At 45.6% G+C, this 19,704-nt stretch overlaps 1 long non-coding RNA gene across 1 annotated transcript; it reads left to right on the plus strand.

Annotated features, from left to right (window-relative positions):
- The first annotated feature begins 938 nt into the window (after positions 1-938).
- LOC142829400 (uncharacterized) lies at positions 939-15,290 on the plus strand. Its single transcript, XR_012903794.1, has 3 exons — positions 939-1,125; positions 1,835-2,337; positions 15,143-15,290. It is a non-coding gene; the product is annotated as an uncharacterized LOC142829400 (long non-coding RNA).
- The last annotated feature ends 4,414 nt before the right edge of the window (positions 15,291-19,704 follow it).

Genomic DNA, 19,704 nt, shown 5'->3' on the forward strand with positions numbered 1-19,704 from the left:
AGGATACAGACATGGGAGTGTGACAACAGTACTAATTACATCAGAATGGATGTTACTCATCTTCAACAGTGGTGAGAAGGGGAGAAAAATTATCTACTATAATGCGAGGACCACTCCATGGCTGTGTCTAGACTGGCAAGTTTTTCCGCAAAATCATCTGCTTTTGCAGAAAAACTTGCCAGCTGTCTACACTGGCCGCTTGAATTTCCGGAAAAGCACTGACGATCTCATGTAAGATCGTCAGTGCTTTTCCGGAAATACTATGCTACTCCCGTTCGGGCAAAAGTCTTTTTCCGAAAGACTTTTGCGCAAAAGGGCCAGTGTAAACAGTACAGTACTGTTTTCTGCAAAAAAGCCCCGATCGCAAAAATGGCATCGGGGCTTTTTTGCGGAAAACCGTGTCTAGATTGGCCACAGACACTTTTCCGCAAAAAGTGCTTTTGCAGAAAAGCATCCTGCCAATCTAGATGTGCTTTTCCGAAAATGCTTTTAACGGAAAACTTTTCCATTAAAAGCATTTTCGGAAAATCATGCCAGTGTAGACGTAGCCTATGTGTTTATTTAGACCTTAGTTCAGGATGTCCTTCTTGTTTTTGCTGAAACAGACTAACACGGCTACCTCTCTGAAATGTATTAAGCAGTGATTATGAGTAAAGGAGGGCTAGAGGCATTAGAGAACTAAAGGTTAACAATATTCAAAGAGTGGGGATCCTGGGGACCGTATAACGTCCTGACAGGAGCGGCCCAAGGCTAGCTGTGGCAGTTGGTGCCCCAGGCAGAAGGCGCAATCGGTGTCCCCACCTGCACGGCTGCCAATGGCTGAGACATAATCATTGGGCGCCCAGGTGCTCTGTGACATCATCAGGCACCCCGGGCCGGCGGTGCCCTAGGCGACCGCTGAGTCTGCCTAGGCTCACAGGCTGCCCTTGCGTCCTGAACATTGTAAGCTTAATGGAGGAGCGGGAAAATTCCTCTTCAACTGAGATATGACACAAAGGTTTTAAAAAAAATATTTTTCTTTTCCCATTTTTTGCATGATTACATTAGATAATGACATGCGCCTCCCAAAAGATTGTGCATCAATTAGCAGAAGAAGGAAGGACACACATCATTAATTGCACACAGGTCTGTGAAATATGAACATGGAGTCTAGGATAACTCATTCTAAAAATAGCAGGAAGGCCTGCTTTGTGTAGAGCATGTTTTGTTTTCATTCCCGTAATAAAATATTTGAAAAGCAAAAGGCACAGCACCGTTTAGATGCACTGATTGTTCCAGAAAGTTCTGCTGTGTTGTAAGCTGCAAAGTGAAATGCCAGGCAAGGAATTTAAGATTATGTAAATGCATTAGACACAAGCATACTTGCTATTTATATAACACCTTTCATCCCACAGTGCTTTGTATGCCCACTAGGGCTGCTGACTTTGGATGAATTCCTGGAGACTTTATCAAATGACATAATTTTTAAATTAAAAATTAATCTTTAATTCCTGGAGACTCCAGGACAATCCTGGAGAGTTAGCAACCCTTAATACCTGCTAAGCCATTGAAATGCTGCCATCTGTATTATTATTTATACAGATAATTTGTATTTGTGGCCCAGAGGCCACAGCTGAGATCAAGAGCCCACTTTGCTAGACACTGTGCATACAGCTGTTCTCAGAGGGTGGACATTCTTCACAGAATAAACTGGATAAGGGAAGAGAAAAGAAATTTTATTCCCCCGTTTTACAGATGAGGAATTGTGGAAGCAAGGTCATGCAAGAAGTTTGTCCTAGAGATAGAAAGTGAACCCCTGTGTTCCTGAATCTAAATCTAGTGCTTTTTTCCTCAGGCTCCTCCTTCCTCTTCCAACTCGTAAGAGGAAAGTTGTAGTCAAGCAGCAAACTGGACATTAGAAGGATAAGAGAAAAAAAATGTTTGAGCAAAGTTGTCAGTGAATCTGTCATGCTATGGGTGTTCCATATTTAGCCAGAACAGAGAGGACGGTGATTTTTGAGGGCTCAGGTAAAAACGTGAAAGGTGATCGTCTTGATATTGATCGCTGCTTGTGACAGGGTGTGCCAGCCCGCACTGGGAAAGCTGGCCTTGACCAGGCGCACCTGCCTGAAGAAGCTCTGCCCCCACAGCTCTGCCGGACATGCTCAGACTGCAGCCCAGGTATAAAAACCTCAAGAGAGGCTCAGTCTGGGCTGGCTGCAGAAGAGGAAGGAGGAGCTGCTCTAGCTCCTGCAAGAAAACCCTCAGAGGGACTGACCCCGGAGATCAGCCAGCAAGATCCTGATGCCACAGCAGAGGATATGGAGGAAGGCTCTGAAAGGAAGACAGCAGAGACTGGTAGGAAGTAACCCAAGGTGGTCCCCTGGGCTGGGACCAGGTGGAGTAGGGAAGGCCTGGGTCCCCCTACCACCTCTCCAATTCTCAAGCCAGGGGCCAGATGCATTTCCCAGAGACTCTGGCCAGTAGGCCGCACTGCTCTGGTGAGCGGGGCGTTTACCATAGATTCTGGATGGTGGGCCACACCACCTGTGGGAGAAGGGCTTTGGCCTATAACCATATCTGTGTTACAGGAGACGCAGGGTTGTGGTTCCAGGAGGCCCAGGGGCTTGACAGGGCCCCCGTGTGAGGGACAAGTGCATTACTCTGTGACATGGCCATTGAATTCCAACCCAGAGAAGCCAGGCCAGAAGCCCAGCACACCTGCTATCAGTGCCTCCATATCTGGTACAAGAAACAAAGACCAAGAAAATTATTTTCAAAACTGCCTCAGCAATTTACAAGTCTCATTGAAAGCCAAATGGCTGTTTCTAAGTGATTTGGGTGCATTTGAAAATACCAACCCCACTTCTCAATGCGATCTTGGACTTCTAACATTTTACAATGTGGGAAAAATCAGACACACAAGAGAAAAAGAAAGAAAAATATCCAACACTGGCATAGCTTGTGGTTACCAGTCATAACAGCAGATGAGTCTCTCTCAACCTCAAAGGGAGAACTACTGAGTGAATTCACCATTCTCCCCCTCCCAATCAAACCCATGTTATTCCTCTGTGTATCTTATCCAGCTGTGTGATGGGGTGACAAACCCCTCAGATGGGGGCAGACAGGGGAGAAGAATTGGTCTAGGCTGAGATGTCTGAATGAGGCAACCATAGAAGCCCCCGGTATGACAAAGGGCTTACAAGCTGAGCCTAGCCAGGCAAAAAGTTGTTACTCCTCCCCGCCCCACACACACCTTTTTTTTTTTAATATTATTTTGTGCTCTGACATTGGACTTTGAGACTGAAGAGGTAAGTGAATGGTAGGAAATGCCCTTAGAGATGTTGAATGTCCTTGCCATGCTGTCACCATGCCCCTTTCCTATAGCCCTTTTCTGTTTCTGAGGCTCACCTCTTACCTTATTCTCCCTTCGTTCATTGCTTGCTCTGTCTCATCCTTATTCAGCCATTCATTTTCACCAAATTGGGGCTATGGGTTGGGGAGAGGAAGAAAAGTGTCTAGTTGGGGGTACAAGCACTGGGCTGGGGGGTATAGCTGAGAAGTTCGAGTGAGTTGGGTTGGAGGTGCAGGTTTCAGGGTGGGCCCAAAAATGAGAGGGCTCTGGACTGGGAGAGAGGGTTGGGAGGGTGAGGAGAGGGCTCCAGAGAGTTCTGAGGAGGGACTGGCAATGAAGGGTTTGGCATGCAGGAGGAGGCTCGCAGCAGGGAGCAGAGTTTGGAGTGCAGAAGGAGGTGAAGGGTGGTGAGCGCTGGAAGGGAGTTAGCATATGGAGGGGGCTTCATGTTAAGGCAGGAGAAATTTGGAGTACAGGCTCTGTGCTGCATTTACCTCAGGTGGCTCCAGAAGTGGCTGGCATGGGCGACCAGAGCATTCTGCACACCACCTCTGTCTGTAGGCATCACCCATAGCTCCTATTGACCGCAGCACCTGGCCAATGGGAGCTGCAGAGCTGATGCTTAGGTTGCAGTCTGTGCTGTGGTCAAGGTCAGCCCACAGAGCCCCCTCTGTCGGCCCCTGTGCCTAGGAGCCAGAGGGATATGCCAGCTGCTTCCAGGAGTCACACTGAGTCAGCCTCTGTGGCCAACTGAACTTTTAATGGTTTGGTCAGTTGCACTGATTAAAGCTGCCAGGATCCTTTATTGACTAGGTATTCTAGTAAAAACTCAGACACCTGGCCATCCTGGGAGGCAGCTTAGAGGCATTTTAGGGTGCTTTGCTTTGTTGCCTTCATAGGGCCCTGGGTTGGAGCCTGATGGAGTGGAAGGCCTAGGCTCCATTACTGAACACCCTTATAGTAGAGGGGGTTATAAACCTCACTTCCAAGCCCTCTCAGAACCTGAAAGAGGATAGGGATGCTGAAAAGCCTGTGGCAAAGACAAGTCCCCTACAGGGGCCAAGGGAGAGACTGAAAGTCCTCCCATATCCTGAGGATGCCCCACTAGGGTTCTCTGAACAATGCTACTCTAGAAGTGGCCCAGCTTTGCTGGTGACCCAGCGTGGGGGGGCGGGAGAAGCCTGAGTCTCCACCCACACACAGTGGGCTGTCCCAGTGTTGGAGGAGTAGCTTGACGGGCAATGGAAAGTGAAGTCAAGTCTAGCCCCCCGTCTCACTCAATTTATTTTTGGATGTGCTCTTGAGGTTAGATACGATTCCTACCTCTGGAACTGAAGGACTCCTGTGTGTCAGGCAAATAAGGAGGGAAACCTGTCCCCTAAATAGCTCTGTGATACTTCAAAGTCTCATTTGTCAAGAGGGAGAGTTTTATTTTGCTGAAATTTTTAAAAATGTTTTTTTCCCCAAAATCAAGTGCCTTTAGATTCTTCATGCAGTTGCTAGAGAGAATTGTACATGTGGGGTCTTTTATTAAATGACTTGGTAATCTCAGTCCAGTGTCTAGAGTGCAATAGACTGAATGATTCAACTGGTAAATGGGCTGTAGGGCTCTTCACTGCCTGTTCTGGGATTCCAATAGAACAGGTCAGTATTTACTATAAGTTGTCGTCAGCTGAGGGCAGTCTGGTGGTGGTCATGCAGAAAGGCTTTTTTGTTTTTCCTATTGGAAAAGGGTCCATATTACTGCAAAAATTCATAATTATTGGCAGGAGTTAGTACATTTCTTGGTAGTCTCAGACCCATGTAAAATGATTTATGTGCTCAATTTAAGAGGTGCTCCTTCCAAGGCAAGGTTGAACCATATGTGAGGCCAGGTCTATACTACAGGAGAAAGTCGACTTAAGATATGCAACTCCAGATGTGAGACTGGCAAATTTGGTCAAATTTCTAAGGTTGGTGGGAGAAGCTCTCCCGTCGACATCCCTTATTCCTCATGAGCCAGTGGAGTACCGGGGTCAACAGGGGCACCATCAGTGGTAGATTTAGTGCATCCTTTCTAGACTCAACGAATCAAGCCTTGAGAGATCAATCTCTGGTGCATTGATCTTGGGATAAGTGAAGACAAGCCCTGAGTTGGCATTATGGGGAATCTTGCATTGCTATTTCCCATGCAGTATATGATTTGTGGATAAACAGAGAACTTCAATCTTTAGAACTGTCTATCACATTTATTAGCACCAAATTACTTTTGTTTCAAATGCTAGAGGCAGCTCTGAATGCTGAATCTAATTAGACTATAATTGTTAGGAGCTAAGCAACTGTGACAATGTTGGTGGAGACTTTCTGGGGCTTGTAAACTTGTGCGTGCAGATTTTACAGGTACAAAACTCACAGTAGTGTGTGGCAATCAGCATTTGAATAGACAAATCAGGTAACTGAATGTATATTTGTAGATGCAAAAATCTGTGTGCAAGTAAAACTTGCTTGTCATGTGCAAAGTGGTACAAAATATGTGGGTGCAAGTTTGAAGTTATCATTTTTATTGATCAAGCAGCTTTCATGAGTCTTGTTCCTTTTTGGGGGGGGGTGCAAAGTTGTGCATTTAATTAAATCTCACTTCCAAGAGTCTAGACCAGTGTTTCCCAATTTTATTTGGCCACAGAACCCTTAGGGGTTTTGTCGAGGGGAAAAAAATACCAGTCAGTTTGAGAGGAGGCAGGGGAGTGCCACATTCTCATGGAACCCTTACTTTTGCTTTGCGGAATCCTGTCCTAGACTTTAGAAAAAGAACGGTGTATGGAAAACCAAGGTATGATCAGGAGAAGTAAACAGTAGAAAGTTGTGAGTTGAATGAGCTATGAACAGAGGAGAAGCAAACATAGGACTTTTGCCTGGGAACCATCCGAGAAGAGCTATGATGAGTGCAACATTATGGGAGGTTGTGTTGTAAGATGGTGGGTTGAATGTCTGAGTGTCTGTCTGACTGGGATCATATGACAGTTGCAGGGACTGTTTGAAAAGTGTGAATTATGAATGTTTTGTTGTTCCAGGTGGGCCTTGAGTGGTTGATTGAAAGGAAAGCTTTCAGCTGGAGCAATTGTTTCCAGCCAGCAGCTTTATATAAAAAACATCCCATTGCAAACCAAGTGAGCTGTGAAGAGAGGGAGTTCGCCTCGGGGGAGTTCCCACAGAGTCTTTTTGCCTTTCAGGCTTCTGTGAGCAGTAAATACAACATCTGAAGAGGCTCTTAGATGGAAGACAATATTGATAGTGATCAATTTGTCTGTCTCTCTCCCCAAGCATAGAAGCAACTTCATCTGTACAAAGTGCAAGCAGTGTCCATATTGGAGGAGGAAATTAAAGGATTAGAGACCCAAGTATCAACCCTGTATTGTATCAGAGTCAATGACAATTTTCTGGATAGAAGTCAGCATTTGTTACTGCAAACACAGTATACTGAAGAATCAGAAAGGGCAATGTAGAATAGGGAAGAAAATTGGCAGCATCTGATCTCCAGAAGAAGAAGGAAGAGAAGCCATGTATCCCTAATGCAGAGAGAAGTAAGAAATCATGTTCAGGCTCTCTGCACAGATACTACGGTGGAGAATGGTTTGGAAGTGTCATTTGAGGGAAAGGATCAGAAGAGATCCCATTGACTGGAAGGCATGGTCCTAAGGATGGGGATTCCACGATCACCACTCCCAAGAGAAGGAGATGGGTGGTGGCTGTTGGCAACTCCCCCTAAAGGGAAGAGAGTCATCCATATGCTTTCCAGGTGGAGAAACTTGAAGAGTGCCACTTACATGGAACAAGAATTTAGGTTGTGACAGAATGTTTACCAAGACTATCAAGATCTCAGACCACTGTCCCTTCCTACTTCTCCACACGGGCCCCACTGATACAGCCAAGAATAACCATCAGCAAGTCATTGCAGACTATGTGGCTCTCAGAAGAATGATAAAAGACTTTAAGGCACAAGTCATGTTCTCAACCATCCTCTCTATTGAAGGAAAAGGCCCAGATCCCATTGAACTCTGGAGGTAAATGCGTGGTTGCACAGCTGGTGTTGGAGATATGGTTTTGAGTTCTTCGACCATGGAATTCTGTTCCACGAAAAAGAATTGCTAAGAAGAGATGGGATCACCTAATGAAGAGAGGGAAGAGCATCTTCATACACAGGCTTGCTAACCCAGGGTATGTCTATACTACGGGACAAGGAACGATCGAAAGTGCCTCTGTCAAACTTCCAGGGTTCGAATTAGCGGGTCTAGTTAAGACACGCTAATTTGAACTGAGGAGACGCTCTGATTGATGGCAATAGTCCTGCTTCCATGAGAAGTAAGGGAAGTCAAAGGGAGAGCATTCTCATTTCGATTTCCTGCAGTGTGGACAGCACCAAAAGTCGAATTAAGGTACTTCGATTTTAGCTACACAATTAACATACTGAAATGGCATATCTTAATTTGACCTTGTCCTGTAGTGTAGACATACCCCTAGTGAGCAAGGCTTTGAACTAGATTGGCTGGACGATGGAGACCTATGAGCTGAGGTGAGTGGGGAAGTGGGATACCAGCAGGAAAACTATGGAGGAGGTGCCACCTAATCCCTACTGAGATAATAGGGCAAAATCAGCTTATTTTAGGAGCTGGTACAGGTTAGATCTCACTGGTCCAGCACCCTCAGGACCTAACCAGTCCTGGATGAGGGAGTTTGTTGTACTATGGGAGGTCATTTTTGGACTCCTGCTACTGGCCCTCCGGCCTGGCTGCTGGTCTTCCAGCCAGCTCCCCACCTCCTGCTGGCCCTACTGCCCTGCTAACCCTGTTGGGCAGCCATTGCTGTCCTGGCTCCGAGACACCCCAGGCAGCTGCATGTGCAGTGTTGGGGCTCCTGAACCAACTGGGCTGCCACATGTGCAGTACTGGGGCTCTGGGAGCCACGGGGCAGCCACATGTGCAGTGCTGGGGCACCTGCCCACTGAGCTACCAGGACTCCCAGTTCTGCCAGGCAGCCACATACTGGGTCTCCCAAATTGACTGGGCAGCCCCACTATGAACTTGCTGAGGACAGCCCATTACCCTACCAGCCCACAGGGGTCCAGCCCTCCACTGGGATTCTCTGGTCCTGCAACATCTGTGCCAGACCATGGATGTTGCTGGACCAGAGAATCACGGTTAGGAGAGTTTCAGACTGCATGTGAATGAAAGCAGGAAAATCAGGAAGAATTGGAAGTCCTGGTTAAGTCAAACTATGGTGTGATTTGAACAACAGGGACTTGGGGTAATTCACAGGATTGGAACACTGTTTTGAATGGGTGTAAACTGTTCAGGAAGGATAAGAGAGGGAGAAAGGGTGGAGAATTGTATTGTATGTGAGAGCAGTATGATGTTCAGAGCTCCAGTGTGAAACTGGAGAAAAAGCCTGTGAAGAACCCTTGGGTTAAGATTAGAGGAGAGAACAACAAGGGTAATGTTGTGGTGAGCATCAGCATCTGGTATACACTACGGCTACGTCTACACTGGCATGATTTTCCGGAAATGCTTTTAACGGAAAACTTTTCCGTTAAAAGCATTTTCGGAAAAGTGCAACTAGATTGGCAGGATGCTTTTCCACAAAAGCACTTTTTGCAGAAAAGTGTCCGTGGCCAATCTAGATCCGCTTTTCCACAAAAAAGCCCCGATCGCCATTTTCGCGATCGGGGCTTTTTTGCGCAAAACAAATCTCTGCTGTTTGCACTGGCCCTTTTGCGCAAAAGTTTTTTGGAAAAAGACTTGCCCGAACGGGAGCAGCATAGTATTTCCGCAAAAGCACTGACAATCTTACATGAGATCGTCAGTGCTTTTGCGGAAATTCAAGTGGCCAGTGTAGACAGCTGGCAAGTTTTTCCGCAAAAAGCAGATGATTTTGCGGAAAAACTTGCCAGTCTAGACACAGCCTATCAGACCTGTAGGATGAGGTAGATGAGCCTTTCTTCAGACAACTAACAGAAGTTTCCAGATTACAGGCCCTGCTTCTCTGGGGGAACTTCACACCAACATCTGCTGAGAAAGCAAGACAGCAGTGCACCGACAATCCAGGAAGTTTTTGAAATGTTCAGGACATCAACCAGGTACCATGATGCTCTTGACTTCCTGCTCATAAATATGGAGGAAGTAGAAGTAGGTGGCAACCTGGGCAACAGTGGCCATGAGATGGTTGAGTTCAGGATCCTGACAAAAGGAAGAAAGGAGAGCAGCAGAATAAGGGCCCTGGACTTCAGAAAAGCAGACTAATATGAAGAGGAGTGGAGTCCAGGAGAGCTGGCTGTATTTTAAAGAAACTTTATTGAGTTTGCAGGAACCAAACCAGCCCAATGTGCAGAGAGAATAGAAAATTTGGCAGGCAACCAGCTTAGCTTAACAGAGAAATCTTTGGTGAGCTTAAATACAAAATGGAAGCTTATAACATGACTAGGAGGATATGGCTCAAGCATGCAGGGGTGTAATCAGGAAGGCCAAAGTCAATTGGGGTCACAGCTAACAAGAGAGGTGGAAGGTAAAAAGGGTTTCTAGAGGTATATTAAGAAGAAAAGAACATTTGGGGCAGCTTACTGAATGGGAGATGCAACCTAGTGACAGATAAAATGGAAAAAGGTGAAGTACTCAATGTACTCCCGCCCCCCTCAGTCTTCACAGACAGTGTCAGCTTTTAGACAGCTGCACTTGGCAGCCCAGTCTAGGGAGGAGGTGAGCAGCCCTCAGTGGTGAAAGAACAGGTTATAGACTACCTAGAAAAGCTGAATGTGCACAAGCCCCTGGAGCCAGCTGCAGTGCATCCAAGAACATGGAGGGAGTTGTCTGGTGTGATTGAGGAGCCATTGGTCATTATCTCTGAAATCTTGTAGCAATCCAGGGTGGTCCCAGATGATTGGGGGAAAAGCAAACAATGCCCATCTTTTAAAAAAGGAAGAAGGAGTATCCAGGGAACTACAGACAAGTCAGCCTTACCTCAGTCACCAGAAAAATGATGGAGCCAGGTCCTCAGAGAATCCAATTTGAAACCCTTGGAAGAGAGGCAGGTGATCAGGAATCACAACAGGAAAGTCATGACTGACCAATGTAATTTCCTTCTGCGATGAGATAACTGTGCATTTGGGGAAAGCAGTGGTTGAGATATAACTTGACATTAGCAATGCTTTTGATATGGTCTCCCACAGTATTCTTGCCAGCAAGTTTAAGTAGTACGTCTTGGAGGAGGAGATTATAAAGTGGATAGGAAGCTGGCTAGATCATCTGGCTCAATGGAATTCAGTAGCTTTGCAAGGGAATTCAGTAGCTTTGACTGGTCACAGACAGCAATGCTGTCAGACAGGGTCCTGACCTTTCCTGACTTGGTCTCAATCTAGAATAAGAGCAGATGTGGAGCAGGTGTGGAGGGTGGCAGAGAGGGTGATGTGCTCACGGCTGCTGGGCCCATTTGGAGGCAGACAGAACTGTTCTGCCCTAGTGGGAAGGAGCCTGAGCTTCGCTTCCATATTCTGCTGCAGTGCGTTACAATAGTTCAGTCTGGAGGTAACATGTGTAGGCCTGGGGCGAAGGGACAAAGGTTTCTAGAAGGCTGGAAATGGAAGAAGAATGTTTACGCTGCTGATGTTACATAAGTAGCAGGATTGCCAGGGACCAATTGGTGGGGGAAGGACACAGAAGCCTTTGAAGGGTTAGGCAGTGTCCCAGCTAGTTCATCAAAGCACTTCCCATAATCTTGTTTTTTCTCCAAGCTTAATCTGAGGTAGCAACTCCCTCATCCAGGAATTGCTCTCTTGTAGCCAGAGTTAGGTCCTTGCAGCTGTGAAAAAGGTGGTGCTTTCTTTGCTGCTCGCAACACATAAATGGCACCAAAATTCACAGCCTGACCAGATCATGAAGCTACTGAGGGGGACCACATGGGACGTTTGTTGCAGAACCTCACAAATCAGGGTGCTGGTAACAGGTCCTCTGACAGGAATTCTGGGCCCTGGGGCAGAACAATCCCCATGCATGTACAAGCCACGCCTGTGCAGGTGAGGTACACCTGACATTTGGGCAGTGCTGTGCCTGCACTGATTGGTGCCCAGTGAGCTGCCAGCTGTGCTGCTGGGTTTGCCCTTTTGTCACACCCAGGGCTTGTATGTGCCTGCCTGGGAGGATTGCCAATGGTCTAATTCAACAAACTCAAAGACCTTTGCCCCACCCCTTCTGAGGCCACACCCCTTTCCTGAGATCTTGCCCCCCCCCCTTCACTCCATCCCCCTCCCTCTGTCACTCAGTTTTCCCCAATCCTCTCACACTTTCACCAGGTGAAAGCAGGGCTTTTGTGGGCAGGAAGGGGGCAGAGGGTGCAATGCTGAGGTGTGGGAGAGGTGCAGGCTCTGGGAAGGAGGTTGATGGTGGGGCCCAGGCTCTGGGCTGGGGCATGGGGTTGTAGCATGGGGAGGAACAGGATGCAGACTATGGGAGGGAGTTTGGTGTAGGCTTTAGGCTGGGGCAGGGTAGTTATGATGGTGCTGGCTCTGTGCTGAAGTAGGGGGTTGGGTCATGGTGCTTACCTCTGGTGGTGGCTCCTAGGATGGGGAGGCCAGGGGTGTCTGTGCCACTGCCCAGAGGCACTGCCCCCACTGTTCCCATCAGCTGCAGGTTCCTGACCAATGGGTCCTACAGAGACAGCACTGGGTGGGGTGGCACGCAGAGACACCCTCAGGGGCTGCAGGGACAGTGCTGACCACTTCTGGGAAGCAACACAGAGCAAGAGCAGGCAGGAAGCCTACCTTAGTCCCACTGCACTAATGTCGGTGGCTGGGGGCCTTTCTTGAATCACCCAGGCCTCTGGGAAATTGCTCTATTTGCCTCCTCCTCCCAACTCAGTGAGCCTGACCACTAGTGCTAATCTTCAGTCAGTCTTTGTCTACATTGCAGGGTTTTTGCGCAAGAAGCTTTTTGCGGAAGAAATCTTCTGCAAAAACTTCTTGTGCAAAAGTACGTCCACACCTCAAAAGCACATCACAAAAGCGATGTGCTTTTGTGCAAGAGAGCTTCCACACTGCATGGGCACTCTTGCACAAGGAAGTTCTGATGGCCATTCATAGAATGGCCATCAGAATACCTGCGCTTTTTGTGATAGGCTCTTTTTGTGCAAGAAACCCCTGTTGCGGGTCCACACACACCTTTTTGCTCAAGAATTCTTGTGCAAAAAGGAGTTACTCCTCGTAGAGAGAGGTATCCCTACATACCTCTGCTCTGCCATTTTGTTGTAAATGTTCTTGCGCAAAAACATGTTCGAAGTGTGGACGCTCCATGGGTTTTTGCACAAAAACCCTGTAGTATAGACAGAGTCTTAGTGTTAGTGGAGAGTGCAGTTTGGAGTCAAGGCATTGATGTCATAGTTTTCAGTTGACTACAGATCGCTGCCTTTAGCGCACTGGCCTTGTAGCTGGTAGTTTGCAGAGAGCTTGATCCACTTCAAAACCTTCCTGGGTGAACTAGCTGTGTTGGGAAAAAGAGTTAATAACAAAAAGAATCAGCAGCATGGACTGACTTGCATCCTCCCACCTGCCAGTGAATTAATATCCATGAAGACAGGATGGTGCTCAGGAGTGACCGAAAAGGCAAGCAAATTCAGATGTCTACAGATTGCTCTCAGAACTGGCCATCCAAAACAGAAGCTGCCACCTTTTGCACTATTTGAATGAGGAGATGTAATTCACTGCCCAACCGAACCACAGCCGGAGAGGGAAGCTCTAGTTCTAAAAGCACTAACAGGTCACTTTTCTTAAGAAAGCAGTGTTGTATGGGAAATCAGACAAGGGCCAGGTGAGCATTGACCAACTGTTACTCCAGATTCCTTCAGCTGGCACTCAGAAGTGAGTCTACTGACTTCTCTCATAAAAGCAAGAGGAAAATTATGCCATCTGGTTAATCCAACCGATCTTTTGCAGAGCAATTCTTAGAGAACCAGAGTTTAGGTTGGGCAGATGATTAGAGCTATGGAAGAAACACAGATACAGCCTCTGACTATTGTGGCAGGGTTAGTCTCCCTCCTGAGACCGTGACCACTTTTCTGTCCACTGTCCCACACTTTGAGGGCTGCAGCAGGGCCCTTACCTGCAGAGTTCTTGTCCCTGGGCCTTCCTGGCCCTTAGCATAAAGGATGTTGTATTGGGCTGAAGCCCTGGGCCAATCACAGCTGATCAGAAAGCCCTCTTCTTGCCCCAAAGGGGGGGGTAAGGGAGTCCTCCAACACCCTCTGCTCAACTCCTCACCTCCCCCTGTAGCCTTTAGCAGGGCTGGTGGTTCCTCTTGCTCCTCCATGCTGAGTCTCCTTAACACTGGGTTGTTTTCCTCCTCTCCACACTCCTACTCCCTTTCTTTCTTTCTTTCCCTCAGGGAGGGTTTTTAAAGAGGCCCCGGGGCAGCCCCAATCAGCTTCACCTGGCCCTTATTGATTTGCAGCCATCCTTTCTCAGCTGCCCCTAATTAGTCAGGATTGCTGCTGTTTCCTCTGCTATAGCAGCCTCTCTCCCCTTCCCCCAAGTCCTTTAACCTGCTCTGTGTCACTATGGAAAACTATGTCCAACCACTGTGTGCTTAAGACATGCTTATGTGTTCTTTCTGCAGGCTAAGCCTCAGGAAGTGAAATTACGTTACAAAACATTCACAGAAGGGCGGGTCATGCCCAAGATGATACTCAGTGGCTGTGTCTACACTGGCGCGATCTTGTGCCAAAGTGGCCGCTTTTGCGCAAAAACTTGCTGCTTGTCTACACTGGCCGTGTTTTCTTGCGCAAGTAAACTGACATTCTACTGTATAAAATCAGGGCTTCTTGCGCAAGAACTCTGACGCTCCTGCTCAGGAATAAGCCCTCTTGCACAACTGTTCTTGCGCAAGAGGCCAGTGTAGACAGGCAACATACATTTCTTGCGCAATAAAGCCCTATGGTTAAAATGGCCATCAGAGCTTTCTTGCACAAGAGAGCATCTACACTGGCATAGATGCTCTTGCGCAAAAGCACATCTTTTGCGCAAAGGCACATGCCAGTGTAGACGCTCTCTTACTCAAATACTCTAATGCAAAAACTCTTGCGTTAAAAGAGTATTTGCGCAAAATCTTGCCAATATAGACGTAGCTAGTATGTCCAGCATCTGGAAACGAGCATCAAATATGGAAATTAAACAATTTCTTGCACAATGGCCTAAGCCAGATGGACGAATCCAATCCTAGGTCAGGTGAAGGTAAAGTCATACACTATGGACAAGGTAGATAGACATAGCAAATGTACAATAAGTCCAGATTGGTCACTCAGTGGCTATAGGGAAGACACTGCTGATGCAGAGGAAGCTGAAGTTAGTTACGTGATTAGAAGACTGCTTACACCTTTCCAAACTGCAGTGGTCTGAAAGCAGAACGGGAAGAAAGCTCTTTCAAAGTTTGCTATCAACATTGTCTGGAATATATTTGTGAAAAAGGAGCGGCTAAAGAGGGATGTTGTGAAGAGACAACTGTCATCCATCACAAAGCAGCTGGAAGACACTATGACAAAGCAGAATTGGGACTTCAAACAGCTGCAGAGTGAAAAGGAAGATACTGGAAAAACTCCAGAAGGTACAGGATAAACCTGATGGATTTCCAAAGAGATTTGCTAAATAGGTGTTAAAACATGCAGGGCCTGAGTGTGCAAGTGAATCCCATAGTAAACACAGACATTGAGAAAATAAAACTGTTTGGGGTGGGAATGCTGAATGTGCATTGACAAGTATAACTGTGAAGATGAATATATACACTCTGCCTTGCATTGCAGGTGATTCTGGGACATCAGAAAAGAACCGAAGAGGTATTATATGGAGATAAAAGTCATGCAAACACAGGAAGGCTGTTAAAATACAGCAGCCAGCTAGAAACTTCTGAATGGCAGACATCTGTACCTGCTGTTTCAGATCGGAGAGGAAATGTGGTAAGACAAAGCCCAGGAGTTCTTAGGCTATGTCTACACTACAGTGTTATTTCGAAATATCTAATTTCGAAATAGTTAATTCGAAATAGCTTATTTTGAAATAACGCATCTACATACACAACGCATTCCAAAATAGCATTTCTCTATTTCGAAATAGCGCATCCACACTGAGTGGACGTTGAATCACATTTAAGGCTGGTTGGAACCAGTTCCAGCAGGGCATCAGGTCAGAAGTTGCCTTGAGGCCAGGGCAGCCAGCAGGGCACCCTGGGAAGAGCTGGAGGCCCCCTGTTTCGAAATAAACATCTACACAGTGCTTATTTCGAAATAGCAATTCGAAATTGGCATTATTCCTCATGGAATGAGGTTTACCAATTTTGAAATAAGCCCTCCGCTATTTCGAATTAATTTTGAAATAACGGAATGGCTGTGTAGATGCCAGGAAAGTTATTTCAAAATAACTTTGCTGTGTAGACATACCCTTAGGCTGTGTCTAGACTGGCCAGTTTTTCTGGAAAATCTGCCGCTTTTCCAGAAAAATTTGCCAGCTGTCTACATTGGCCGCTTGAATTTCCGCAAAAGCACTGACTTCCTACTGTAAGAAATCAGTGCTTTTTTCAGAAATACTATGCTGCTCCCGTTGGGGCAAAAGTCCCTTTTGCGCAAAACTTTTGCACAAAAGGGCTAGTGTAAACTGCTGAGATTTGTTTTGCGCAAAAAAGCCCCGATTGCAAAAATGGCGATCGGGGCTTTTTTGCGCACAAGCACGTCTAGATTGGCCACGGACACTTTTCCGCAAAAAGTGCTTTTGTGGAAAAGCGTCCATGCCAATCTAGATGCTCTTTTCCGAAAATGCTTTTAACGGAAAACTTTTCCGTTAAAAGCATTTCCGGAAAATCATGCCGGTCTAGACGTAGCCCTGGAGAATAGCAGCTTTCTTAGGGGCTACAATCTGCCCTTTCCCTAACGAAAATCCAATGAGATGGCGAAAGGAGAGGGAAAGTCTTTCCCTGCTCCCTACTTTTTATATCCCATATAGAGGCCCAGAAGAATAGTCTTTTCTGGGGTGCAGGGAGCAACACAAAGGGGAAGAATGGGAAGAGGCAGGAAGTAAGGCAGAGCCATGGTACAATACCATATACCTCATGTGCATGTACACCAGCCAACAAAGCAGCTACCCGTGCCATGGGGAAAGTAGGTTATGCATCTTAAAGGGCTGTAGTAGTGTACTTGGAGAATTCAAGGAAGCATCATGTCTGCTTTCAGTGCTCCTTTCAAGCCCCGACATGACATGTCTCAACAGCACCATTTCACCTTCAGAGAGCAACGCAAGAAGTGACTGTTGTATTGGCTTTTAGTTAGACTATAAAACATTGAGGGAGATATATAATAAAATGTCTCTTTAAGACCACTGTATTGTTAGCCTGCTGGATGTGCTGGAGCTCTGACCAGCAGATTCCTGGCACTCTGATCATACAAATAGCCCTAAAACTTGTAGAATCCTGTGCAGTGAATCCAAATACAAGTGGATACCCAGGCCCCCTTATGAAACCCGGGAAAGGACTTCTGAAGATTTTTCAAAAGTACTCACATATTTCTTTACTACTGATTTCAACGGAGTGCTTAGCTGCTTTTGAAAAAACTACTTGGTCCTGAAATATCCTTAAAAGCCTATGAATCTACCTTTCACCAGGACTGTATAAATGGGGCAGCACCCACTCTGTTTTGCTGCTCCATATACAAGGTATGTTATGTTCAGCAGCACACAAGCTGTTAAATATCCCTCAATGTGACTCACTTGGGTTGGATTCTATTTAAAAACCCACACCAGCTTCCTAGAATTGGATTGCTGAAAACGTCTGTTACTTTTATTTCCTGAATGAATGGGGAAAAGATGTCTGTACCCCACCAGGGCTTGGCTTTGTGCAAGCAAAAAAATCAGCAAATATACGTAGCGAGGCTCAGATTTTTCCTCTCAGCCTAGAGGGCTGGGTTTTATCACGGGGGTTGGAATCTGTCTCGGGAAGCTGCCATACTCTTTTTAATGTGCGCAAACATTGGCATTGTTTGTATAAATAACAGCCAAGCTAGCCAGTATGCCAATAAAAAAAACTTTTAACTTAATTATTAACTCTTTAGGTGCCATAGAGCTAGATGTAAAGCGATACCTGATTTACTTATTGCATTCAGTCATTTGTATAGAAAATGCTGGCATTGACATATTCTTTTAAAAAAAGAACCACTTGGAACAATACAATTTGATGTGTTGTTATATCAGCATGTATCTCAGCTGTTTATCTATCCACTTGTATAAATATATGAAGGAAGAGTGTTTTGTTAGACACAGTGAGTACAGAATACTTATATTGTGGCTCAATAATTAGGAGGAGTGCCCTTCTGTGGGTTAGAAAAACCTGTAAGAAGGATCCTTCCGTTAAGCTAGCATACATCAAAAATAATTGACAATGGTTAGGCTTCATTGTAGAGAAGTCTGCACTGGCATTGCAGCCACCAGCCCACCACCCACCTAAGAATTATTATTTGAAAAGGATGTCAGAGGATTATAGAAGATCCTTGTGTCTGCTCCAATTAGGATCAACACTTTTTGCTGCTTTCTCACTGCGCTTTTGGCTTGTAATGATGAAAACATATTGACCCCTGCTGGAACTGTAAAGTATTGCAGATTTTCCTGAAACCTGACCAAAAAGACAAATGATTTCTCAGCCAAAAAATTATTCAAACTTTTGTGTGCCCAAAGGTATGCTCGAATCTGAACAAAATGAATCTTTTTCAGTATATCTGAAGAACTATAACTTTAACAAAACATTTACCATATCTGACCGTTTCCTTACAGAATGTTTGTGGAGAACTATTTTTTTATCTACAGAGGAACTGGATTCCAAATATTATTATTTGAGATGGACGTTAAATGAGATAACTAGTAACTTAAATGCGATATGGAGTCTCTGGTCTCTATCAGTTCTTGGGTTTGAATCCCCTGCAGGTTGGCAGAGAACAAAACTTGCTACTATGCGGCAGCTGTAAAATAAGATGAGGGTATACATGAAGGCCATCATGGACAGATGCTCATACATGGTTACCATCAGAATGGGCACTCATGCGGGCAGGTTCAGTAGAGAAACCAAAAAGTGAATGGGCACAGAGACCAATATGTATATTCTTTCCTACAGGAAGCCAGCTGAAAGCCAGCTGGCATATACTAATAACAAGATAATACTTAGAAGAAATAGAAGGATTGTGAAATGAAATGAAATACAAGTTGCTTTTAAGAGCATTTTCTGGTACTACTGTGTTTGTAACTGCAAGTGATTTCTTCTCAGCTGGCGTGGCATTGACTGTCCTGTCACATCTGCCCACAATAACCACAAGCTATTATTTTCCATAGGAAAACTGGTAAGCAGAAATGACAATTTTCACTGCTCGATAAGTGGGCAGAGGCCATTTGTCTCCTCTGGAAGTAATCCTAAAGGTTTCACATGATGCCACTGTAGCTATTGGCAGTGGCACTGGGGTTGCCTTGTGGCTTTTCCATCAATGATGTAGGTGTAATTTACGCACACACACGGTGGCAAAGTGCTATGGTGTGAGCAAGTTCCAGATCCACAGCCCTGTGCAATGGTGACTTTAAAGCAACATCAAGACATGTTTGTTTTATGGTACCCTTTGTAAAACACTAAACAGCAGCTGTAAAACCCTTCCCGACATTGGGTCTTCTAGGAGCCTAGATGAGGCACTGCTGCAATGACAGTTACAGAGCCCCAAAATGTGCAGCATAGAACAACTCTCCTTTTTCAAGTAACAAACGCCTCTAGTGAGAGCTAAAGGAAACCGTGCAGCCCAGCTGGTTCCTCCTAGCATTGGCATTCACTTCTCACCAGCTCACTACACCTGAGGAATATTTTTCCCTAAAAAATTAGTCATCAAATAATGAGCAGGAGCAACTCTTGCTGCAGCCATATAAATTTACAGGAAAGGTTTTTCTCCCCTTTTTTTAAGATCGAATTCACAGAATGATGGCAGCTATGTCACTGACTGGGCTATTAAAATAGTATTTATGAGTCAATCACTTATTTTTAACTGCGACCTACATACAATTTATAATGGGAGGAGACTCATTAATTTGATAACAATCATTTACATTTTTAAAACTGTTTGACAAATCAATTTTTCATAAATCATAGGCATGGAAGAGACCACAAGAGATTGTCTGGTCCCCTGCACTTATGGCAGGACTAAGTATTTTGCAACAAATCCCCTTAAAAATACATTTAAAAAACACTAAGTATGAAACAAAGCATTAAAGCAAAGAAAGTCACCCATTATACTATTTTATCTCTCCTGCATAGATCCTAATGAGGCCTTGTAGCTAGACTTCTCCCACCTCTCTC

The sequence above is a fragment of the Pelodiscus sinensis genome, chromosome 5 (genome assembly GCF_049634645.1).
Source record: "Pelodiscus sinensis isolate JC-2024 chromosome 5, ASM4963464v1, whole genome shotgun sequence".
NCBI lineage: Eukaryota > Metazoa > Chordata > Testudines > Trionychidae > Pelodiscus > Pelodiscus sinensis.